This window comes from Oryctolagus cuniculus, chromosome 12 (assembly GCF_051225735.1).
Source record: "Oryctolagus cuniculus isolate XC-2025 breed Fujian yellow rabbit chromosome 12, ASM5122573v1, whole genome shotgun sequence".
NCBI classification, from domain to species: domain Eukaryota; kingdom Metazoa; phylum Chordata; class Mammalia; order Lagomorpha; family Leporidae; genus Oryctolagus; species Oryctolagus cuniculus.
The window spans coordinates 31,964,437-31,991,011 of NC_142878.1; the positions used below are offsets into that span (position 1 = coordinate 31,964,437).

Genomic DNA, 26,575 nt, shown 5'->3' on the forward strand with positions numbered 1-26,575 from the left:
CCAATAGACACATCAAAAAATGTTCAGGTAGTAGCAATCAGGGAAATGCAAATCAAAACCACAATGAGGTTTCACCTCACCCTGGTTTGAATGGCTCACATACAGAAATCTACCAACAACAGATGCTGGCGAGGATGTGGGGAAAAAGGGACACTAACCCACTGTTGGTGGGAATGCGAACTGGTAAAGCCACTATGGAAGACAGTCTGGAAATTCCTCAGAAACCTGAATTTAACCCTACTATACAACCCAGCCATCCCACTTCTTGGAATTTACCCAAAGGAAATTAAATTGGCAAATAAAAAAGCTGTCTGCACCTTAATGTTTATTGCAGCTCAATTCACAATAGCTAAGATCTGGAATCAGCCTAAATGCCCATCAACAGTAGACTGGATAAAGAAATTATGGGATATGTACTCTATAGAATACTATGCAGCAGTAAAAAAAATGAAATCTGGTCATTTGCAACAAAATGGAGGAATCTGGAACACATCATGCTGAGTGAAGTAAGCCAATCCCAAAGGGACAAATATCTTATTTTTTATTAAGATCTATTTTCAATTAACTTTATACAATACGATTAACCATATATACTAAATTTCAACAAATAGTTTGAAAAAAAAAATCCAAAAACTGTTCCTCAAAAGTTGAGACAAGGGCTTTTCAGTCAATACATGTCAAACTGTCAATTTCACTTCAATAGATTACCTTTTAGGTACTCCATTAGTTACCATAGATCAGGGAAAACATATGGTATTTGTCCTTTTGGGACTGGCTTATTTCACTAAGTATAATGTTTTCCAGTCACATCCATTTCATTGCAAATGACAGGATTTCTTTTTTTTTTTTAACATTGTGTAGTATTCCATATTGTATACATCCCATTAGTTCTTTATCCACTCTTAAGTTGGTGGGCATCTGGGTTGATTCCATATCTTAGTTACTATGAATTGAGCTCCAATAAACATGGGGGTACAGGTCACTCTTTTACATGCTAATTTCATTTCCCTTCAGTAAATTCCCAGGAGTGGGATGGCTGGTTCATATGGTAGATCTATATTCAGATTTCTGAGGTATCTCCATCCTGTCTTCCATAGAGGCTTTACCAGTTTACATTCCCACCAACAGCGGATTAGGATACTTTTTCCCACATCCTCACCAGCATTTGTTGCTTGTTGTTTTCTGTATGAAAGCCATTCTAATGGGGGTGAGGTAAAACATCATTGTGGTTTTAATTTGCATTTCCCTGAGGGCTAGTGATCCTGAACACTTTTTTCATCTTTCTGTTGATCATTTTTATTTCCTCTGTTGAAAAATGTCTGTTAAAGCCTGTGTACATTTCTTAACAGAGTTGCTTGTTTGTTGTTTTTGAGTTTCTTGGGCTCTTTATATATTCTGGATATTAATTCTTTAAGCATTGCATAGTGGGCAAATAATTTCTCCCATTCTGTCAGTTGCCTCTTCCCTATACGGAATAATTTGTTTGTTTGCTCTTTGTAGTGCAGAAATTTCTCAATTTGATGTAATCCCATTTGTCAATTTGGGCTTTGATTGCCTGTGCTTCTGTGGTCTTGCAAGAAGTCTTTGTCTATGCCAATGTCTTGCAGAGTTTCCCCACTGTTCTTTAATAATTTGATGGTATTGGGTCATAGATTTAGGCCTTTGATCCGTTTTGAGTGGATTTTTGTGTAAAGTCTAAGGTAGGGGTTTTGCTTCATACTTCTATGTGTGGAGATACAATTTTTTCTGAAACCTATGTCCCTAGTATGTTGATTGGTATCGCGTTGAATCTGTAACTTGTTTTCAGTAGTATGTGCATTTTGAGGATGTTGATTCTTCTAATCTATGCACATACAAGATTTTTTCATTCTTACGTGTGTCTTCTATTTCTTTAATATTTTGTAATTTTCATCGGAGATCTTTGACATCCATGGTTAATATTATTCCAAAGAACAACAACTTTTTTTAAAGGATATCATACATAGTATATTTATTTCTCTTATCTTTGAAAATAAAAGATTACAGAAGATTTATGTAATTGGAGAGAAGTATAAAAAATCAAATTGAAGTAAAACTGAAACTATAAAGAAGTTATTTTTGACTTGTACTACAATTTAGTGAGGATTTGAATAATTACTTTTAAGAAAATAATAAATCTATTTGGGAAAATAGTTATTTTGTGATAACTTCACATGTAAATATTTAAGTGTAATAAAGACTTTTGCCTTTTCTTAAAATCCCATTTTTACTGCCAGATACCCAATAATGATAACAAGCATATATACATTTTACCTTACATGAATGCAACAACACAGTTTCGAAATGTGCAGAACATATGATTAAAACTAAAATACTATAAGCAAACTTAAAAATAGCTATTTAAATGTGCCAGGCAATGTGATAAGTACTTTGATATGAAGTAAGTTATTATTATTGTTGTAATCATTTTGCTACTCAAGGTTTACTTGCCTGAGGTGTCAGAGCTAGCAAGTGGTGTAGCTAGATTCCCACCCGTTTACATGACAGTATGTGTGCATGCAATTAATACAGTAATAAATTAAAGAATTTACTGAATATCATCTGCATGCCATGTATGCTTATGTCAACAAACAGGCAAAATATCCCCTCCAAAGGAACTTACATATAATTTGTGGAGGAAAATATTGAACAAATTAATATATCCAATATCCCCAGTTAGTGGTAAATGTTATGAAGATAATTAAAATAGCAAGTGACACAGTGTGATGATCTAGAATGAGCTCTCTGGAAAGCTGGCAATGAACAGAGACTCATGTGGATATGATGAGGAAGAGAATTTCAAGCCTGTCTTCATGTGATAAACAACATGTGGTTCATATAGTCATAGGTAGCAAACAGCCAAGTGAAGGATCAGAGTAAGTGAGAGAGAGTGATAAGAGAATTGGGGATGATTCTGAGAGTAAGCTGGGACCAGATGGTGTATGCCTAGATGACCAGTGTTTTACTTTAAGGGTGAAGAAAAATATCAGAGGGCTGAGAGCGCAAGAGTGGCTTGATCTCTTGATCTAATTTCTATTTCAAACGACGGTTCTGAATTCTGTGTGGAGCATAGCCAGCAAGGCAAGAGTGGGAGGAAGGTCAAGTTTGCTTTCTGTATTAGCTGTCCTGATGGATGATGGAATTGGATTATATGGTTACAGTGTTGGAACTGATTCTGGATATATTATATTGATTAATAAACTTAACATCTTATTTTCTTTGTAATATTTAGAATTACACAAATTTTCTGTTTCAGTTGATTTCCTCTTTGTCCAGACGAGCTCTCCTCTGAACAAAAAGACAACTCAATCAATGCCTGTTAAGTAAATGAATGGCAGAAATGGATTGCTTTCCTATTTTACAGTCTATTTTCACATGCAGTATTGAATAATTCATCCTCATCCTACTCTAGTAACTTCAGCATGATCCATATCTTCAAGGTCATTTTGTTTCTGTATTCATGCAAACAATCCTAAAATGTGACATAGAGCATTTAGAGATAAATCCTCTTGAAAAGTGGATATGTATCTTCTAAATGTCATTGATGCTACCTGCTCTTATTATATACTGATGAAAAATACTTCAAATAGAGACTTACATCAATTTTAAGTTTCTTTGTGAGGTTTAGTATAAAGCACAAAGAATTATTTAAAAATTAGATAAAAAGAAAACTAAGAAAACTGTCATTTTATCATATGATTAAAATGAGAAATAATTTCATGTTGAATATATATTTAGACAAAGAATGAAGCAATAAAGATACATTTCCTTGAGATACTGTTAAATTGACTTTGAAACCTGTGCTAATTATACATTTTTTCTGGCACTCCCCCCCCCTTTTTTTTTGAGAACTGTATTTTCTGTGAAGCACAGAATCCATAAGGTATAAAGATAGAAAGTTGTTGGCAAATACATCTCTGCCATGTGAAAAAATCTGGCCTGCAATGTTAGGGAAAAATAAATCAGACACTTACAGAGACTCTGAGGCAAGAGACAGAGAGGAGCCCAGACTGCGTTGCTGCCCAGTAGCACTGTCCAGGGGTTCTGTTAGACACCACAAGTATCTTTTCATTTAATTTTATTTATTCATTTGAGAGGTAGAGTTACAGACTGTGAGAGGGATAAACAGAAAGGTCTTCCATCTATTGGTTCACTCTGCAATTGGCCACAACGGCTGGAACTGTGCCGATCTGTGCCAATCCGGAGCCAGGAGCCACGTGCTTCTTCCTGGTCTCTCATGTGGGTGCAGGGCCCAAGGACTTGGGCCATCTTCTACTGCTTTCCCAGGCCACAGCAGAGAGCTGGATTGGAAGAGGAGCAGCCGGGGCTAGAACTGGTGCCCATATGGGATGCCGACACTGCAGATGGAGGATTAAACTATTGTGCCACAGTGCCGGTCCCCACCACAAGTATCTTATAATGCCTCGGCTTTGTATGAGCTAGATTTACAGCAGACTTAAATGATACAAATAATTTCTTTTTAAAAATTTCAAGAATACTTGGAATAAATTTGTAATTACTTACTGAGACTATGCTATAAACATACTTTTTAAAGATTTATTTATTTGAAAGGCAGAGTAAACACACACACAGACAAACACACGCACACACACAAACACAGAGAGAGAGAGAGAGAGAGAGAGAGAGAGAGAGACTCTTCCATCTGCTGATTCACTCCCCAGACTGAAGCCAGGAGCCAGGAACTCCATCTGGATCTCCCACAGGGGTGGCAGGGGCCCACGCACTTGAACCATCTTCTCCTGATTTCCCAGGCACATAATCAGGAACCTGGAATGGAAGTGGAGCATCCTGCACTCAAACCAGTACTTACATGGGATGCTGGCATTGAAAGCAGTGGATTGACCCATGGTGCTACAACACTGGCCCCATTGCAAACATATTTAAATATATGATTCTTAAGAAAGACATTTTTAGCTTGATTCCTGGCTAATGCAGACATTGAGGGGCAGTGGTGATGACTTGAGTAATTGTTTTTCTGTCACCCACATGGGAGACCTCAGTTGAATCCCTGGATCAGCCTGGACAAGCCATGACCATTATGGGGATTTAAGGAATGAACCAACAATGGAAGATCTCTATTTGTGAAATAAAATAATTTTAAAAATTAAAAAAATAAGGTTCTATTGTTTTGTTTGAAGGCAATTAAAACTTTTCTATGTTAATAATATGCATTATATAATGCAAATTATATTATAATGTCAATGATTTATTTTATGTTAATTATTTTAATTATTTATGTTAATGATATGTAATATAATGTAAATTATGTTATAATGTAAATATATAATACATGTATTATATATTTCTTACTGACTGAGAAGCTCAGTTAACTACAAACACTACAGATATACAATGGAAAAACTTAAATCATAGTGTCATTAAGACTCACAGATTTTAAAATTCTATTTCAGAGGGTACTTCAAAAAGTTTGTGGAAACATGGAATTAAAAGCTAAGCTTATTTGGATGCCAAACAATCCTCAGATCCATGCATACAAGGTGTTTTCAAAAGTTCATGAAAAATCTGTATTATGAAAAAACGTGCTTGAATTTCAAAAAAAAAAGGCATCAACATTTTTCTTTTAATTCAATTTACATGAAATTTTTGGAAGTATGCTAATATATGTAATAATTTTTAAATTTACATCTGTTGATTAGAGCTCTCCACTAGCTTTCCTTTTTTTTTTTTTTTTTTTTTTTTTGACAGGCGGAGTGGACAGTGAGAGAGAGGAGAGAGACAGAGAGAAAGGTCTTCCTTTTGCCGTTGGTTCACCCGCCAAATGGCCGCTGCAGCCGGTGCACCGTGCTGACCCGAAGCCAGGAGCCAGGTGCCTCTCCTGGTCTCCCATGCGGGTGCAGGGACCGAGCACTTGGGCCATCCTCCACTGCACTCCCAGGCCATAGCAGAGAGCTGGCCTGGAAGAGGGGCAAGTGGGACAGAATCCGGCACCCCGACCGGGACTAGAACCCGGTCTGCCGGCGCCGCAAGGCAGAGGATTAGCCTATTGAGCCGTGGCGCCTGCCTCCACTTGATTTCATATTCATATAACTTATCATATATCCTACATCTCCAATAAATATATAGTATACTTTTGAAATGTAACATATCCTTTATATTTAGCAAATGCAGTTTATTGTCAAGTTCTGTGAGCTTAAAGTGCAGCCATGATTTGATCACTTCTTCAACCACCTAAGCTATTTTCCTGCCACAACCATTTATCATAAAAAAGTTCATTATTTTTTAACTTGTCTACTTCTTCTGCTATTCTTTCCAGGGAGGAATAGTTTCATTACATTAAAAATTAGATCATTTCACTCATCATGTAAAAAATATTCCTACCTCTTAGAGTAAAAGCAAAAGTCCTGAATATGGTCTGCCATACTCTAGACGATTTGCTTCATCCTCATTCCCCTCTTTTCTCTGACCTTCACTTAACCTTTTCTGCACTCATGTCTTCTCTCAGTGGCAGCCACTATGTCTTCTTTGCTGAGTCTTGAACACTGGGAAGCTCTCCCCATATTGTTAGATTTGGTGTTTCCTTGTTCAGGATGGTCTATCTTTACCTAGAAGGCCATGAGTCTTATGCTGTTACTTTCCATAGGAATCAGGACCCAAATATTCATAAATGTCTTTAGGTGTTTCAATAGATATTTAAAATAATTTTTATATGGAGTGAACACTTGGAATTGTTTATACAGGTGATGAGAACACTAAATGTCTGTGGATTTAGGAAACCATCTAGCCCTATGCTGGAGTGACACAGGAAGGAGGCAGTGTTATAAGATCCTAATGTTTTGGGTCAAATAGAAAAAAGTAGAACAACAGTTAGTCCAACTAATGAGGGGTAATCATTAGAGGGAAAGCCAGTTGCTGGAGGAAGTGCCTAAGAGAAAGCTGTGGAGGGTTGAGGGGTAGTCATTCTCCATTGCTGCTTTTCATTATTCATACCTAGTTAGATGCTGCTGGGTTAGAAAAGAATGCCTATAATACAAGCAAAATATGGGAGCACTGAAGGATGGGTTGAATGACAAACAAGTTAATTCCCTTATACCTCATTTAACTATTTACTTAGACGTGGTCCTCTGATCACCCTATCTAAAACTGCATACCCATATCCTCCCAGAATTCTCTGCTTCTCTCTTTAATATTTTTCTCCATATTATTTGTCACTATCAAATATGATTTTAGTTTTGTAAAAATATTTTTACCTGTATATTCTAATAGAATGTGATTGCGTAAGCACACTGACCAATGCCTATTTTATTTACTTAGTACTTGGAAATGTTCCTGTCACTTTGTATTTACTCATTAAGTATTTTTTTTCTCCAAGCAGAGTTAGACAGTGAGAGAGAGACAGAGAAAGACAGAGAGAAAGGTCTTCCTTCCGTTGGTTCACTCCCCTAATGGCCGTTATGGCCGGCACTGCACCGATCTGAAGTAGGAGCCAGGTGCTTCCTCCCAGTCTCCCATGCGAGTGCAGGGACCCAAGCACTTGGGCCATCCTCCTCTGCCCTCCTGAGCCACAGCAGAGAGCTGGATTGAAAGAGGAGTAACCGAGACTAGAACTGGTGCCCCAACTGGGACTAGAACCCGGGGTGCCGGCGCTGCAGGCGGAGGATTAGCCTAGTGAGCCACGGCGCTGGCCCTCATTAAGTATTCATGAATGAATAATTAAATGATCAGGTAAAGAGAATATAAAAAGGACTTTGTGCTGAGATGAATACTTTAAACTGGAGATATTTTGTTTAAAGTATGCTTAGACAATGATGCAGAGATAGTTAATTCATACACCAAATACCACTTAAAATGATGAAATATTTCTGTATATGGAAAGTTCCAAGGCAGATAAGTACATGAAAACAAAGTATCCCAGCTGGAAAGAACAAAAAGCAGAAGCTGACAACAAAAAGCAGAAACCATTGTATCATCTAAAACTGGAAGCAAAATGTTATTTTTTAAGTAAGCATAATAGTCCAATTTCCACCAGACTGAGGTAAAGCAGCCTAGCTTCTTATCTTTATTACACGAAATAATTGGAGGACAAGAAATAAATAAAGGTCAACAGAGGAATCAAATTTAATAGCAAAATGAAAATACACACTCAGGAGAGGATGCAGGGTCATCTCTTTTATGTGGTCCAAAGACATGAGGGTGGTGTTTTGGCGATAAGTTTTTCAGGAAAGAGTGGTGACTTTTAGAAGTTTGGGGACAATCTGATTTCTGACCTTTTCAGGAAACCTCAGAAGTATTATTGTATCAGGTACACAATAGGAGTGGGAGGGTCAGCCATGGTCATTTTATTATAAAGGTGTAATAATGGGCTACAGGTGTGTAGGGATGCAGTTAGCAGCCTTGTTGGATACTTGAAGGTAGCACAGGTTCAGGGTTACCAACAATGGGAGGAGTTTTCAGAGGCAACCGTGAGAGACGGGGTATGATTACATTTCCTCCAACTCTTTATTTTATCTTTGTTTCCTTATCTATACCAAACATCTTCAAAATCCTTTAATGTACAACTGTCCTCCTTCTGCTCGCAAATCTGATGATCATGTTGAGGTTGTTGAAGCATCCAAACAATGTACATATTTATTCAGTATGTATTAAGAATGTAAAAGAACAAACAATGCATTTGAAAAAGTTTTGCCACAAAAGTTATGAAACTAAATAACAACCCTAGGCTTAAGTATTTAGATTTTATTTCTAGAAACTTATTTTACAGAAATACCCTTTATACAGGGTAAATGATATTATTCTTTGTATGTGTTTCATTTGTAATAAACAAATAAAATATAAAGTTTCTTAAAAATTACTTGATTATCATAGAAAGCATTTCAAATTATGTAACAAGTTATTAGACTTTATGTAAGCAGTTAAACTGACTAGAAATAAAAGTTTATAATTTACAATCTATTGCAAAGATTAAGTGAAATAAAGTTTATCCTATTAATTACCTAACACACTACCTAGCACATAGGAAATCTAATTATAAGGTTTTTGAAAAAAAAATTAAGTATACACCAAATACTGCTGAGTATGAAAATTAGAAATTTGCATTTGGTATGTATGGTTTTCATAATCAGCTGTATTCTGAAACAGATTGTTTGAAATATAATTTGAAGTAAGCTTCTAAAATCATTTTTAATAACCACCAATGTAAAATACAGTAATGTGTATCTCTTGAGATATATTATTAAACATTTTCAAAATTTATGACTTCAGAATATTTTCAGGTAAAGTTAAATTTTACTAATTTTACTAAGCTGTCATAACATAATATAAAAATTCTCAATTTTAATATATTTTTCATGGATTTATAAAGTGATGTCTTTTCTCAAGGTTACAAAATATTTTTGACACAGACGTTGTTTGAAGAAGAAAATCATCCCTGTTTGTATCTCATAAGACCATTTTAACATAATTACCGCAGGCAAAATCAATCTGATGATAATGTGCTGCTGCTTTAAGGTATATAATAGGAGAATACAGCAATTCACTGGCCCATTTATTTTTACCAATTGCAAATATAAAAAAATGAAGATGTAGTTTTGATTTAATCTGTTAATATTCTTATGAAGTTATTTTCCATAGCATCTAATTTTATCATTTATATTAAAGTGTGAAATGTGTTAAAATTACCAACCCTCATTGCTTACAGAAATCAGTGAAATCACTCAAATACCATTGATTTTTAAGTTGATGTGGGGAAGAGTATGTACATAAGAAAAAATTATTTCTCCAACTAAAATTTGCTCACACAATCGCATCAGAATGCTGACCAAGAAAAGAAATAATGTGGATGAAATTAAAGGAGATGATATTTTTCAGGCCGTTAAATCAAAATGGAGTATGAACAAATATTGTTATCAAATTTATTTTCAAATAAAAATTGGGCTTTCCATTTCTTTATCTTTACTTTGTGGAGCCTACTAGTTCTGGTAACCACGAAGGGATTTTGAGAAGACATTGGAGGTCAGTATTCCTTCCCTCAAGCGGGACCAGATCTGTAAGTGACCGTTGAGTGTCTGGCACCCCACAGCTCTCCGAGAACGTGGCTACGGTTGAAACTCCAGAGGGATTGTAAGGAACGGGAGGGCGATTAGGAAGGGCAGTTGACTGAGAGCCTGGAGACTCCCTGAGCTCGCTTTGGCTTTCCGGTGGCCGGAAAGCCTGGTCATGCTGCCTACTGCTACGCGAGCAGGGCTTAGCTTTGGTCGAGGCTAATATTGGCCCTCCAGGAAAACTCGGACAACTAGGTAGTGGGCAATCTTGAGCGATAGGAGATTTCAAACCCCACTTAGCCCCCAGATACCAGGGCCTTTCCCTATGCTCTCCTCCAGCTGAGATTCATAAGGGAAGGTGAGGGCAGTCGCTCACAACTTGTCCTGTCCATCTCCCTCCCAGAACTCTTTGCTCTCCTCATCTTCATTCCTTTAGTTGGCCAGGAGAAAGGGAGAGGGAATTTCACAGGTCTCTCAACCTAAGAAAAAGCTGTTACCAGTTAACCCTTTCCAACCTGGTTCAGTCTTGGCAACTATGGTAGCTCTGGTGCGCCTTCAAGTTTTTGTGCGCTGTTACTATTGCTAAGCTTTGATTGTCTGAGGATTGAATCTGGAAAGGAGCTAAAGTTAGCTATCTGTTTTAATTGACTGAGTGATTGCAGTAGTCCTGATTGATCTGGTTTTAGTTGAAGTATTCGAGCAGTGTGGATTTAGATCTCACCTTCATGGCTGTTTTGATTATTCTAGGTAGTTTGAACTTCTTTGTTGCATTATAGAGGTTTTGCTAGCTTATATTGTGCCTACCAAGGGTCTGGTTCCTTATGTGCTGTTAATGGGACGCAGCTTCAAAGTTGACCTCATTCCCCTGCGGGTTTTTGTGTCAGGTCTGGCTTGCTCTGCGCATTGAATTGTAGGACAGCAAGGGCAGTGGGAAGCATGTGCCCTCCCTCCTTCTGGTGTCTGACCAGGGCCCGGTTGGCACCAGGACGGAGAGCTGGCTACCTCTCCCTGCTGCACTTCTGTCTTTACTCGCGGCCCTCCCCTGTTCCCCCTAGGCATAGGTCTGGACAGGGAGCCATCCATAGACTTTGCTATTGGGCCACACCCTTCCAAAAGTAAAGAGCGCTTTAGTATTGTCCAAGCAGTTTTGCAGGCCCGGATTCTGTTGTTTCAGAAGAGGGGCTGACTGGCTTAGCCAAATTAACATTAAAATAGCCAGAGGCCATCAGGCCAAGTCTGACTAAGGGATAGTACTGAGAACAGGATCCCAAAAGGGAGAGATTTAGAGACGTTTTGAGAAGGTTATGCGGCAGATATCAGATTACTGGGTTCCAGGAACCCCAAGAGTGTTTGCAGGTTACACGGTAATACTAGTTAAACCCGGAAACCCAAGCCCATAACCCACTGGCTACACGGTAAATATCTGGAAGCCAAAGGATGGCAGAGACGTCTGCCACAACTTCTCCTCTAAGTCAGGCTATGCAGTAAGCACTGGTTAAACTGCCAGTTAAATCTGAAAGCCCAGGAAGTCAGGCTAGAGACCCAAGTCACTGCCTCACTTCTTCTCTTTTCTCTTCCAGAAGGGAAGTTACTACTGTTTTGCAGGACTCTCCACTGTGATGTACGGTTTGATCCCCAGACCTTATGTAAGGGATGACTGACCTTTTCTGTAATAATGCCTGGCCACAGTATAGAGGACCAAACAGCATAGCCAGAATAAGAGGTTAAACTATGAAATAATGTGACAGCTAGATCGATTTTTCGGTGTACACGGTAAAGGGCAGAACTCCCCTTTTAAACCGAACTGAGGGGTAGATAGGAAATTGCACTGATGACCTCAAAGTATGAAAGCAGGTCACCACAGTTGATCTCACCTAAAAGGTCATAGTTCTCACGGGCACGGTCTTAACTCACAGGAAAATACTAAGTGTCAGAATTGGCCCATGACCATAGTTTTTCTAGCTCACCCTGATATTAAAAAGATTTCAAAATTGGGGTTGGGTTGAGTACCCCCTTAACTGACATCATAGAGGCTGCCTCCATGGTCTACTTTATTAGAGACCAGGAGAATGAGGAGCAAGCAAGCAGCAGGAGCGATGTAAGGATAGGCAATAGGCCAATCAATGACTGTTCTGCACGGTGATACGCCGTCAAGGAGAACCAGCAAGGCCGGTGCACCCCAAACGGCACCTGATATAAGGAGCCAGGACATTGGGCAAGCAGCTGTCATGACAGCAAATGCCTTCTGTCAGCTCTACCAAGAGCAAGGCCACTGGACATGAAAGGAGCAGCCGAGAGCCGCCATAAAATGGCCTTAATAAAACAGTCCTGGGAAATGGGGAGTAAACTAAGTTCACAGAGAAAGCAGATAGCTACTAGCCAGAGATAAGGGCTACTACCCAGAGATAAGGGCTACTACCCAGAGATAAGGGCGACAGAACATCCTGGTATGCACCTAAGCCCCCTCCCCTGTGCTTGTTCAAGCTTAACAAAGAAACCGCGAGACACGTAGGGCACGTAGCCACCCCTTTCTGCTCTTCAAGGACCCCCTCCCCATATCCAAGCTAAGACACGTAGGGGACGTAGCCCCCTGTTTCTCCTCCTCCTCGACGACCTCCTCCCCTTGTAGTTGCCCAATAAACTTACGCCACCCTATAGTATGTTAATTTTGTGGTTTTGCCCTTTAAAAACTGTGTAAAATGATTGTTCGGGGCTCCTCTCACTTGCTTGCTGCTTGCAGCAGTAGGGGGCCCATTTGCGCAAATGAAATAAAAATTACCTCCTGCTCTATTGCATCGTCTGGTCTGGAGTCTGTGTTTCTGGGGTCGTCACAAGAGGACACCGCTTTTGGGGTCCTACATTTGGGGGCTCGTCCGGGATTTGGGGGACCCCAGACTCCCACACTCCATCGGCCTGACGGAGGTAAGTTTGCTTACTTGTGTATAATTGTAATTGTGGTTTGTACTGTTTGTCTTTGTCTGCCAGGGCGACGTGGAATCCGTCCTGGGGCGCCTGTACAGGCTCAGTATTGACTGGACCAGTGGGGGAGACAGACGTGTCCTGAGACCCCTGGTTCAACCCTGGAGGACGCTCCAGTGGTGGTCTGGGAAGGAGGGAAAGAGGGCATTTCCCTTCTTCCAGGGGAGAGCCTGGCCAGACGGCCGCTCCCTTCTGAAATTTTAGTTTCGGTTTTGTCTCGGTCTGTTGCCGCGCGGCTTGTGATTTGTGTTCTGTGTGTCGCTGTTTTTGTCTCTCTTTGTTTTTTACTGTCTCCCCCAACTGTCGCCATGGGACAACAATTAACGACACCTTTAAGCCTGACTCTAGGACACTGGAAGGAGGTTCGAGAGATCGCCCACAGTTTGTCGATGGAAGTCCACAAAAAGGAGTGGGTGACGCTTTGCACCTCCGAATGGCCCACTTTCGGTGTTGGGTGGCCGAAAGACGGAACCTTTAACCTTGACTTAATTTTGCAGATTAAAGACCGAGTCTGCCGTAAGGGTGAAGGGGGACGTCCAGAACAAGTACCCTATGTTACGGTGTGGGAAGACTTGACCCGGAAGCCCCCGCGGTGGGTTAAGCCTTTCATCGCACATGGAGACACAAAAGACCGCCAGCAGAAAGATAAGGAGGAAGCTGATAAGAGTTCCAGGCTTCCCCCGCTCCCCTCCTCAGCTCCCTTGACCCCTGCTCCAGCAGAGACCCCAGTACAAGGTCCCCCGCCAACCTCAGATCTTTATCCCCTAAAAGAACTCCAACCATTAAAATCCGCATGTCCACCCGTCCTTTCGGATGGACAGGAGGACCTCCTCCTTATGGATCCCCCACCGCCATACAACCGTCCGGCGTTGAGGGAGGACTCTACAGTCCAAGAATCAAGGGAACCACAACCCATTTCCCTACGAGACCCCTCACCACCAAATACCCGCCTGCGTCTTCGCCGAGAGCAGAAGGGGGGCGGGGAATTTTGGGCAGCATCCCAGGCACTCCCATTGCGTTCGGTGGGGGGGGAGCTTCAGTATTGGCCATTCTCCGCGTCAGATCTCTACAACTGGAAAACCCACAACCCCCCATTTTCGCAGGACCCGCAGGCCCTCACGGGACTGATCGAGTCGATTTTGTTAACTCACCAACCCACTTGGGATGACTGTCAGCAGCTTTTACAGGCCCTCCTGACCACGGAAGAGCGGCAGCGGGTTTTCACAGAAGCCCGCAAAAATGTGCCGGGGGATGACGGCCGCCCCACTCAGCTACCTAACGAGATTGATGAGGTGTTCCCGCTGACTCGACCTAATTGGGATTTCAATACGACAGCGGGTAGGGAGCGACTCCGTCTCTACCGCCAGGTTCTCCTGACAGGGCTCCGAGGGGCAGGAAGGCGCCCCACCAATTTGGCCAAGGTACGTGCGATTGTGCAGGGTAGTGAGGAAACTCCGGCAGGATTTTTAGAAAGGCTAATGGAAGGATACAGAATGTATACTCCCTTTGACCCACAGGCCCCTGACCGGCAGGCCGATGTAATCATGTCCTTCATTGGACAATCGGCCCCGGACATCCGCACAAGGCTACAGAGGCTGGAGGGGTTGCAGGGGTATACACTGCAGGACCTAGTTAAGGAGGCAGAAAAGATTTTCAATAAAAGAGAAACAAAGGAGGAAAGAGAAGAGAGGTTACGCAGAGAACAGGAACGTAGGGAAGACCAGAGGGATAAAAAAAGGAACAAGGACTTAGTTAAAATCCTAGCCACCGCAGTCACAGGACCAGAGCAGACTAAAGGTAGACAAGATAGGGACCTGGGAGACAAATGGAGGCCACGGTTGGACCGAGACCAGTGCGCATACTGCAAAGAAAGAGGACACTGGGCTAAGGATTGCCCGAACAAAGGACAGCCAAAGCGCCAGCGGAGAGCGATGCCCGTCTTGGCGCTGGAAGACGACGACTAGGTAGGTCAGGGCCAGGCGCCTCCCCCTGAGCCCCGGGTAACTCTAAAAGTGGGAGGCCGGCCAGTCACCTTCCTGGTCGATACGGGAGCCCAACATTCAGTCCTCACAACGGCCAGAGGCCCCCTTAGTTCCAAGACATCATGGGTCCAGGGGGCCACTGGAGGAAAACTGTACAAATGGACTACTGAGCGTAAAGTCGACCTGGCAACAGGGCGGGTCACGCATTCGTTTCTACTAGTACCGGACTGCCCATACCCCCTGCTGGGAAGGGATCTGCTCTCAAAGGTTGGGGCCCAGATCCATTTCCAAGACAAGGGAGCCACAGTAGTCGGCCCCGCAGGCCAACCCCTCCATGTGTTGACCCTCCAGCTGGAAGATGAACACCGCCTTCACGAGAGCCCCTTATCAGCTCAGCCCCAAGTAACATCCGAATGGCTTACTAAATTCCCCCAGTCTTGGGCGGAAACGGGAGGAGTAGGGCTGGCTATCAGACAGCCCCCGGTGATAGTAAACCTAAAGCCCACGGCCACTCCCGTATCAATCCGCCAATACCCTATGGCTGCGGAGGCGAAGGATGGAATTCGACCACACATACAGAGACTGATAAAACTGGGCATATTGAGACCTTGTCAGTCACCTTGGAACACCCCTTTGTTACCAGTCAAAAAGCCTGGCTCTAATGATTACAGGCCAGTGCAAGACCTACGGGAAGTAAACCGTAGGGCTGAGGACATTCACCCCACGGTCCCTAACCCATACAACTTGTTGAGCACCCTGCCCCCGACCCGAACTTGGTATACGGTGCTTGACTTGAAAGATGCCTTCTTTTGCCTAAGACTGAGTCCCCAGAGTCAACCTCTCTTTGCCTTCGAGTGGAAAGACCCGGAGACTGGGTTTTCGGGACAACTAACGTGGACCAGGCTTCCCCAAGGGTTCAAGAACTCCCCTACGCTGTTTGATGAAGCCCTACACCAGGACTTGGCGGACTTCCGGGTAAGCCACCCAGAGTTGACTCTCCTACAATACGTGGATGACCTATTGTTAGCTGCAGAGACTGAGCAGGGTTGCACCAGAGGTACGGAGGCCCTACTCTGTAGGCTGGGAGAGCTAGGATACAGGGCTTCCGCGAAAAAGGCCCAACTTTGCACCCAACGCGTGACCTACCTAGGCTACGTATTGGAGGGGGGTCGGAGGTGGCTGACTGAGGAACGGAAAAAGGCCGTAGCGCTCATTCCGCCGCCTAAAAATGCTCGTCACCTCAGGGAGTTCTTGGGCAGCGCCGGTTTCTGCCGCCTCTGGATACCGGGTTTTGCGGAGATGGCAGCATCCCTGTACCCCCTAACCAGGACAAATTCCCCGTTCATCTGGGGAAGGGAACAACAATTAGCTTTTGACAGAATAAAACGGGCCCTCTTGGAGGCCCCTGCATTAAGCCTCCCAGACCCCGCTAAGCCCTTTACCCTCTACGTGGATGAAAAAGGGGGAATGGCAAAGGGTGTCTTGACTCAGAATTTGGGGCCCTGGAAAAGACCTGTGGCGTATTTTTCAAAGAAACTGGACAGTGTCGCCTCGGGGTGGCCCCCTTGCCTCCGCATGATTGCGGCTGTGGCCGTCTTGGTGAAAGACTCGGACAAATTGACTTTGGGGCAACCACTCACCATAGTGGCACCCCATGCCATCGAGGCCGTCATCCGCCAACCGCCAGATAGATGGCTCTCGAACGCCAGGGTCACCCACTACCAGGCCATGCTGCTCAACCCTGAACGGGTCCGGTATGGGACTGCTGCCTCGCTCAACCCGGCCACCCTGCTTCCTGAGCCGGGGTCTGAATCACAAGTCGACCACGACTGCCACCAAGTGTTAGCCGAAGTGCATGGGACCCGAGAGGACCTGACCGATCTACCCCTGTCAAACGCAGTCACCTGGTATACGGACGGGAGCAGCTTCTTGCACCAAGGTGAGAGAAAGGCAGGGGCGGCGGTGGTTGACGGGGAAACTGTCATATGGGCCTCTGCTCTGCCCCCAGGGACTTCGGCACAGAAGGCTGAACTTGTGGCCCTCACCCAAGCACTTCGTGCCACTGAGAATCGGAGAGTAAATATTTATACAGACAGCCGTTATGCCTTTGCCACAGCGCATATACATGGGGAAATATATCGGAGGAGAGGGTTGTTAACCTCAGGGGGCAAGGACATTAAAAATAAGCAGGAGATCCTAGACCTCCTACAAGCCCTCCACCTTCCTAAGAAAGTGAGCATCATCCACTGCCCAGGTCACCAAAAAGGAGATGACGCAGTGGCCAAAGGGAATAGAATGGCGGATGAGGTAGCTAGAACAAGAGCCCTGGACAGCGTCACTCTGGTAACGCAGTCATCTGAAACCTCAAATAACCCGGGGTGGTCATATTCGGAGCAAGATGTGACAGCCATCCAAAGACTGGGAGGCGCGTACAACGGCCAGCGTAAGGTCTGGGAGATCCAGGGGAAAACAGTATTACCAAGAAAGGAAGCCAAGGACCTCATAAAAGACCTCCATAGATGGACCCACTTGGGGCATAAAAAGTTAAAGGCCCTACTGGACAGAGAGGAGCTAACCTATTTCATAATAGGACTGAACTCACTAGTAAAACAAGCAACAGAATCCTGTGTTCCTTGTGCAAAAGTAAATCCAAAGTGTCTTAAAGTACCAGAAGGAGCAAGGATGCGAGGGGCACGCCCGGGAACAAACTGGGAGGTGGACTTTACCGAAATTCGTCCCGGTAGGTATGGAATTAAGTATCTCCTAGTATTTGTAGACACTTTTTCCGGCTGGACAGAGGCTTTTCCGGTAAAGAAGGAAACAGCGCAGGTGGTGGTCAAGAAAATCTTGGAAGAAATCTTTCCGCGGTTTGGCCTGCCTAAGGTACTGGGATCCGATAATGGGCCGGCCTTTGTCTCCCGGGTAAGTCAGTTGGTGGCCAAGGTGCTGGGGATTGATTGGAAATTGCATTGCGCATACAGACCCCAGAGTTCAGGACAGGTAGAGTGCATGAACAGAACAATTAAGGAGACCTTAACCAAATTAATGATGGAGACTGGCGCTAAAGACTGGGTCGAGTTATTACCAATGGCTCTATTTCGGGCCCGCAACACTCCCTCCGCGTTCGGGTTGACTCCATATGAAATATTGTATGGGGGCCCTCCCCCAATAGCTGACTTATTGGGGCCCAGTATTGACTCTTATGTCACTTCCCCCAGTCTGCAGACCCGGCTGAGAGCTCTGCAGCTGATTCAAAAGCACGTGTGGGAACCTCTAGCGGCAGTGTACCAATCCAAGTGCCCTACAGTGCCACACCCTTTCCAGATCGGAGATTCGGTGTATGTCCGCAGACATCAGTCCAGGACCCTTGAGCCGCGTTGGAAGGGACCTTACACGGTGCTGCTGACGACACCCACTGCAGTGAAAGTCGACGGGATTGCCGCTTGGGTTCACGTTTCGCACCTCAAGAGGGCACCGCCAGAGGGAGAAGGCCCCGCAGACGACTCAGCCAAATGGACACTCCAACGTACTCAAAACCCCCTCAAGATAAGACTTTTAAAAGCTGCCTAATGTTTGTAATCTTTAGCCTGTCCCCTGCACTGCTTATGATTCGCCCCAGTCTCAGTTTCACCTTATCCAACTCGTCCCTTTCTAACCCCCACGAGCCACAAAAGCTCACCTGGGAGGTGATCTCTCCTTCGGGTAGTGTGGCCTGGTCGACCAGTGACACTCAAGTACCGGGAACGTGGTGGCCCTCCCTTTATCCCGATGTATGCAATATTATCATAGGGGTGGATACATGGGACCTGCCTGATCTAGACCACGTCCCGGAATGGGGCGACAATCAGGGTTGGCCAACTATCCATCTCCCCAGTGACCTTCAGGCCGGCTGCAGGACCCCAGACAAACGATGCCGCTTACGTCAACTGGAATTTTATGTGTGCCCCAAAGATGATAGGAGTAGAAAACAGGTCTTTAAATGCGGGGGACCGGAATCTTTGTACTGCGCGGCTTGGGGGTGTGAGACTACTGGAGAAACTTACTGGAAGCCCTTCAGCACTGGGGAGTGGATTGTTGTGCAGCGAAATTTTACCTCCGCAGGAAGGGAAGGGTGTAAAACAAAAAAGGAATGTGACAAGGGGAAGTGTGTCCCCCTTAACATCACCTTTACCCCTAGGGGCAAGGAGTACAGCACTCTACCCAACTGGATAAAGGGTAGGGTATGGGGACTGCGGTTCTATGCCACGGGCTACGATTTTGAATTCTGGTTCAAAATTAGACTAAAAATCACCTCTCCCGACCCCCTACCGGTAGGGCCTAACAGGGCTCTCGCCCCCGCCTACCGACCGAGCCACCCTCGGCTTAAGACAACCAAGCAGCCGGCCTCTAAGGGAATAGGCTCACCAACGCCGACCCCTAAGAGGACGAGGCCACCGGCTCCCCCCGCAAGGTTACCTGCAGGAGAAAGAGCAATGTTGCTAATACGGGCTGCCTTTACGGCAATGAATCAGTCTCACCCTGACCTGACCGACCCCTGCTGGTTATGTTTGTCCGCAAGCCCGCCCTACTATGAGGGAGTAGCGGTCGTTAGAACCTACAATACCTCCTCGTCCCATCGGCAGTGCCCTGCCACTAACCCCCTAATAACCTTGGCAGAAGTCTCGGGGAGGGGAACCTGTGTCGGAAACCCACCCTCGGCCTACCAGCGCCTCTGCAACACCACTACCAACCCCTCCCTGGTGGACCAGAACTCGTACTGGTGCCACCCCCCGGAACTTGGTGGGCATGCTCTCGCGGCCTCACTCCCTGTGTGTCCACCAATGTTCTCAACGGGACCGGGGACTTCTGTGTCCTGGTGACAGTTGTCCCGAAGGTGATTTACCACCCGGAAAACACACTTGAGGAGCGGTATGACAGCACTATAACTAGATTCCGTAGGGAGCTGGCCTCCGTGACCCTAGCAGTTCTACTGAGTTTTGGGGTGGCGGCCGCTGGGCTGGGCACAGGGACGGCCGCCCTAACCCAGGGGAACAGCGGGCTGGCAATCCTTCAACAGGCGGTGGACGCGGACATCATGGAGGTAGAACAAAACCTCCAACGACTACAAGAGTCCCTCACCTCCCTCTCAGAGGTAGTACTCCAAAATCGTAGGGGCTTGGACCTGTTGTTCCTAAAAGAAGGAGGGTTATGTGCTGCCCTCAAGGAAGAATGCTGCTTCTATATAGACCACTCCGGGGTAGTAAAAGATTCTCTAGCCAAACTAAGAGAGCGGCTAGAAAAAAGACGACGAGAAAGGGAACAGACTCAGAGCTGGTTTGAGGGATGGTATAACAGGTCGCCCTGGTTGACAACCTTGCTCTCCACCATAGCGGGTCCCCTCATTATCCTGTTTCTAATCCTGACCTTCGGGCCATGCATTATAAACCGATTACTCCAGTTTGTTAGGGACAGGCTGTCCACCGTACAGGCATTAGTCCTCACGCAACAGTATCAAGCCCTGTCCACCAGTGACCATATTGAAACCCCTCATTAACGGGCACACAATTTTAGGATTAAAATTAGTTCAAAGAGAAAATGGGGGAATGAAAGGAGCAGCCGAGAGCTGCCATAAAATGGCCTTAATAAAACAGTCCTGGGAAATGGGGAGTAAACTAAGTTCACAGAGAAAGCAGATAGCTACTAGCCAGAGATAAGGGCTACTACCCAGAGATAAGGGCTACTACCCAGAGATAAGGGCGACAGAACATCCTGGTATGCACCTAAGCCCCCTCCCCTGTGCTTGTTCAAGCTTAACAAAGAAACCGCGAGACACGTAGGGCACGTAGCCACCCCTTTCTGCTCTTCAAGGACCCCCTCCCCATATCCAAGCTAAGACACGTAGGGCACGTAGCCCCCTGTTTCTCCTCCTCCTCGACGACCTCCTCCCCTTGTAGTTGCCCAATAAACTTACGCCACCCTATAGTATGTTAATTTTGTGGTTTTGCCCTTTAAAAACTGTGTAAAATGATTGTTCGGGGCTCCTCTCACTTGCTTGCTGCTTGCAGCAGTAGGGGGCCCATTTGCGCAAATGAAATAAAAATTACCTCCTGCTCTATTGCATCGTCTGGTCTGGAGTCTGTGTTTCTGGGGTCGTCACAAGAGGACACCGCTTTTGGGGTCCTACAGACATGGAACTGCCCTGGGTGTCAAAGGACTCCTGGTTCAGAACTGCAGACCTTGTGGCCCCAAGCTAAAAAGCCTTTGGCTCTGCCTAGCTTCCAGCTCCAGCCACTGCTATTGAGGGGATGGCCTAGGGTCAGTGAAACATAAGTTGCCTATTTCTATCAGCCTCCTATCTCCTCCTAGTCTAGCCATGTAATGCAAGTTAACAGGGTGCCTCCCTTAAAGGAGATTTGCATCTCTTACAATTCTCTTCCAGCACCCCATGGATAGGTCTGGGCCTCACACACCCAGCCAGGCCTTAAAAGTCTATCCAATAGTATTAAGCTTAGAAAGCCCTCCCTGCCAGTTCGTAAAAACAGGGCTTTTAGTAACAGCTAACTCAGATAGTCCTGCACCTATTTGGATAAATCCTCACCGAGTATCCAAGAAAAAGGCACAGCTAGTCCGGCAGGAAGTTAACTATTTAGGGCTCATCCTCACTCCTGGGGAGAGGAGACTAGCCCCAGAGAGAATACAGGCCATACAGCAAATCCCCACCCCTACCACTTTAAGGCAACTCCGAGCATTCCTCGGACTGACTGGGTATTGCAGGTTATGGATTCCAAAATATGGAGAAGTAGCAAGGCCTCTATACCAGGCTCTAAAAGACAGCCCAGAACAAGGCCCCCTCCTCTGGGAAAAAGAGCAAACCACAGCCTTTGCTCAGCTAAAGGATGCTATGATTAAAGCCCCTGTGCTAGGACTGCCAAACCCATAGAGACTCTCCCAGCTGTACTTCACTGGGAGGCAAGGAGTCACCTTAGGAGTGTCAACTCGGGATCTGGGACCTGTTAAGCAACCTGTAGGCTACTTTTCTAAAACCTTAGACATGGTTGTACAAGGATGGCCTCCACTGCCTAAGGATGATATCAGCAGCTGCCTTGCTGACAGAGGAAGTATCTAGAATTACATTGGGGCAAAATATCACCCTTTATACCCCACATCACATAAATTCTCTATTAGAGCACTGACTCACAGATAGTAGAATACTAAAATATCAGGTCCTCCTTCTAGAAAACCCTCAGGTAAAAGTAAAGCATTGTTCTACTCTAACCCAGCTACTTTAATGCCAGTTCCAGGGGAAAGTGGTCCCCTCCACTCCTGTACTGAGACTATAGACTTGATCTATGCCAGCAGAAGGGACCCAAGAGACAGCCCCCTGACTAACGCAGATGAAATTTGGTTCACAGACAGAAACAGTTTTGTCAGACGGGACCTGCTTCTCAGGGCATGCAACAGTTACAGCATGGCACGTTACTGAAGCGTGCTCTTGAAGGACCCCAAAAGCAGTGCCCTTTTGTGACGACCCCAGAAACAGACTCCAGACCAGGCGATGTAAAAAGCAAGAGGCAGTTTTATTTCATTTGCGCAAATGGGCCCTCTGCTGCCGCAAGCAGCGAGAAAGAGAGGAGCCCCGAGCAGTTATCTCACACAGCTTTTAAGGGGCAAAACCACAAAATTAACATACCATAGGGTGGCGTGAGTTCATTGGGCAACTACAAGGGGAGGGGGTCGTTGAGGAGGAGAAACGGGTGGCTACGTGCCCTATGTGCCTTGCGGTTTCTTTGTTAAGCTTGGACAAGGGGAGGGGGGTCGTTGAGCGGTGAGGAAGTATAGTCAGTGGAAAAGTACTGGGTCGAAGTTCCTGTTTTTCTATCTTATCAAGGCCACCTTTAGGGCGGCTCTCGGCTGCTCCCTTCACTCTGCCTCCAGGAACTTTTGCTCAGTTAGCAGAACTGATTGCCTTAAGCAGAGCTCTAGATCACACAAGGGATTTGTAAGGCATCTTCACTTTGCATGGAGACCTCAGTCTTCCGGTAAGGTAGAAAGAGCCAACCAGGCTCTATGGAAAACATCACAAGTATAGAATTGTGTGCTTGGTAAAAAAGGCTTAGAAGGGAAGAGTGTTGTTGGTAAGAAGGGTTAAAAAGGAAAGAGCTTTTTAAATAAGGAAAGGACATGGTTTGTAAGAATCCTGATGGCTAGTTTACTCTGGACTGGAATGGAAATGATGGACTGTTTCAAGTAAGTTGAAGAGGGTGTGTGGAAGTCACGAAAGGTTATGTAAGAAAGAAATATTGGACATGCTAACTGCTGTTCTGGGGGGTGTCTGTGCCATGTTCCAGGAAGAATGTTGTCTCTGGGTCAATCAGACTAGACAGGTACAAATCCAAATTCGTACTTTTCCTGGACAAAGCCAAACAGCTCCAGGACCAGGCCAAGCAGGGCTGGGATTTCTGGCCTGACATCTGGTCATGGATATCCTGGCTATTTCCTCTCCTTGGCCCAATAACTTCTGTAATCTTGATGCTTCTCTTTGCACCGTGTGTTTTTAACGCCCTTGTTCATTTTGTCTCTTACAGACTAAAAGCTGTCAAACTCCAAATGGTGGTCAGACAAGGCTTCCAGCCCATTCCATTGGGCGACCTGAGCAGCCCTCTGGACCGAGCAGCACAGTCTTTCCAAGGCCACTGTTGCACACCATAAGACAGATAGCAAGAGGAAATACCCAAATCCCCCTCGACACCCACATGCCAGCTTTGAAAAAGTTACAGAAAACGGAACTCCATCCATAATCCCAAAGAAGAATTTTGAGTATTACCTCTTGAGGGGGGAATGTTAGGTAGGAAAGTCAGTTATGAGCTTATGTGTGTGTGACATAAAGGCCCAAAGAGAAGACATCTATGTCCAGCATATGCTGCATCTCAAGGTCATCCCAATGGTGTTTCAGGGGCAGCCTGGTATTCACATCCTGCCCTGCCCTGCCCCCTTCCACCTGATAACCTGCCAGATGGGGGTCCCCACCCCTTCTGCCTGACAAATCTTCCACAATCTCCCAGGTGCAGCCCAGTATCTGCATCTCAAACACCCTGCTCCCTTCCTCCTGTCTGATAACATTTGCATCCATAAAGCCCTTTGTTTCAGACCTTCAAGAGAGAAGTTTTTCTATTTACATCCAAAAAGCCCTTTGTTCCAAGAGGAGCAGAGGTAGGGAAGCAAGACCCATCTCCTTAAAAGCACCTTGCCTCAGCGGGCTGGCGTGCTCAGCCCTCTGCCTCTCTGCTGAGCCACCAGCCTGGTCTGGCCAGGTGTATTATCTCTACTAACCTCCCCCCCAGTCCTACTCTAACTCAGGTCCTGTCTGGAGAGGTGCCCATCAGTTCTTGTGGATGTCCCTACCCTAATAAACTTTGCTACTTTTACTTTCCACTTCTCTGTCTCATGCCTGAATTCTTTCTTGCGCGAAGACAAGAACCCTGCAATTTCTCTGGTAACAGTTCCAATCTTCAATACTTTGTTGTTATTTATCGGGGAATACTGGAATTCTTTAATTTTTTTTATTTTTTTACTTTAAAAAATCTATTAGTTTTTAACAGATTTAATAAGAGTTGTAGATACAATTCAAAGAACATAATGATATTCCCTTCCTCCATCTCTCCCTCCCTCTTTCTGCTCCCTTTTCCCTCTCATCCTACTAAAAAAAAAAAAAAAAAAAAAAAAAAAAAACCTATAATTTTAATTAGTTTTTTCAGGTTCAATGTGATTTGTAGATATAATTATGAGAATATAATGGTATCCCTTTCTTCCCTCGCTCCCCCTCTCTCCCTTCTACCCTCTTTTCTTTTCACTTTTGTAGAGATGCCGCATAAGTGCCTCTCAGGGGGCACACTGTCCTGAAATTAGAGGCATGGCCACAGTTTCTGCCAAAACAGGCCAGGGATGGGCACACCTGCACCCAAAGGAATGTGGCAGTGGGAGCAGTAGGGGTCTAATGGACTTGAAGTGGTACCTGGAATATTTTCCAGAACTGGTAAATTTGCACATGCATCTAAATGGGCCTGTCTCTGAAGAATTGCAATAGAGTTCTAATCTCTATCTTAGGCCACCAGAACAAATTCCTTTTCCCAAATAACTTCAATTGATGTATAACCTCGCCTATGTGCCTGCTGGCTTGTAGATTTGCTGGTACTCTCTAAATAAAAGTGGGAGCACATAGCTATCCACTGACACGCTCCTGTGCCCTGTCTCCTCATTGGAAAATCTCCAAATTCTTTCTTTTTTTTTTAGTTTTTGATATAATATTTTAAATTTATATTACAGTAAGAAGGCTTAATACTTAAGAATATAATAACATAAGAAGTTTAACAAGTAAAAAGCAAAAAGACCCTAGTTTAGTTCGAATATAGACAATGGTTATAAACAATAATTGAATGGAAAAATGATCATTTCACTCATATACTGTAAATTTTAAAGTAATCGCAGATCACTAAAACTAGAGAAGTATAACATTCTTTTTTTTTCTTTTTTTTTAAAGATTTATTTTATTTATTTGAAAATCAGAGTTACACAGAGAGAGGAGAGGCAGAGAGAGAGAGAGAGAGAGAGAGAGAGGTCTTCCATCTGATGGTTCACTCCTCAATTGGCCGCAATGGCCGGAGCTGCACCTATCTGAATCCAGGAGCCAGGAGCTTCTTCCGGGTCTCTCATGTACGTGCAGGGGCCCAAGGACTTGGGCCATCTTCTGCTATTTTAGGCCATAGCAGAGAGCTGGATTGGAAGAGGAGCAGCTGGGTCTTGAACCAGCGTCCATATGGGATGCCAGTGCTTCAGGCCAGGCCTTTAACCCATTGTGCTACAGTGCCGGCCCCAGTAGTATAACATTCTTAACAATTGGTTTGGCAAAGGTGTAAGACAAAGTTTTATAAAACTACATTTGCAGCAATACTGACACACACATTTCTTTTTTTTTTTTTTTTTTAATTTTAGCTCCCAGAAATAAGGGAGCACATATGGTATTTGTATTTCTGTGTTAAGCTTATTTCACTCAACACGATATCTTCCAGTTGTGTACATTTTACTGCAAATGGTAAACTTTCATTCTTTTTTTATAGCTTAATAATATTCCATTGTGTATGTGTATCACATTTTCTTTATCCATTCATCTGATGGTGCAAATCTTGGTTGATTCCAAATGTTGGCTCTTGTGAACAGTGCTGCTATGAAATGGTGGTGCAGGTATCTATTTGATACAGTGTTTCAAGTCTTATGAGTATTTAGCCAGTAGTGGGATTGCTGGATCATATGGCAAGTCTATTTCTACTTTTTTAAAGAAATCTCCACACTGTTTTCCACAGTACACTAATTTACATTTCCACCAACAGTGTGTAAGTGTTCCACTTTGGCTAACTGCTTGTTACTCTCTGTGTTTTGGATTTTAGCCATTCTGACGTGGGTGAGATGATAGCTCATTGTGGTCTGACTTGCATTTCCCTGATGGCTAGTGATGTTGAGCATTTTTTCATATATATGTTTGCCATTTGTATTTCTTATTTTGAGAACTGTTGATGTCCATTGCCCATTTCTCAATTGGATTGG

General features: G+C 44.5%; 1 long non-coding RNA gene across 2 annotated transcripts in view; it reads left to right on the forward strand.

Moving 5' to 3' along the window:
• Positions 1-24,414, forward strand: part of LOC127483821 (uncharacterized) — a 55,009-nt gene extending 30,595 nt beyond the window's left edge. Inside the window, exon 4 of one of the 2 annotated variants that reach the window (XR_016217357.1) lies at positions 3,275-3,589. This is a non-coding gene — a long non-coding RNA (uncharacterized LOC127483821). Of the gene's footprint in view, positions 1-3,274; positions 3,590-23,562 lie in introns of those variants that run through there. The other variant, XR_016217356.1, reaches the window with a different exon arrangement.
• The last annotated feature ends 2,161 nt before the right edge of the window (positions 24,415-26,575 follow it).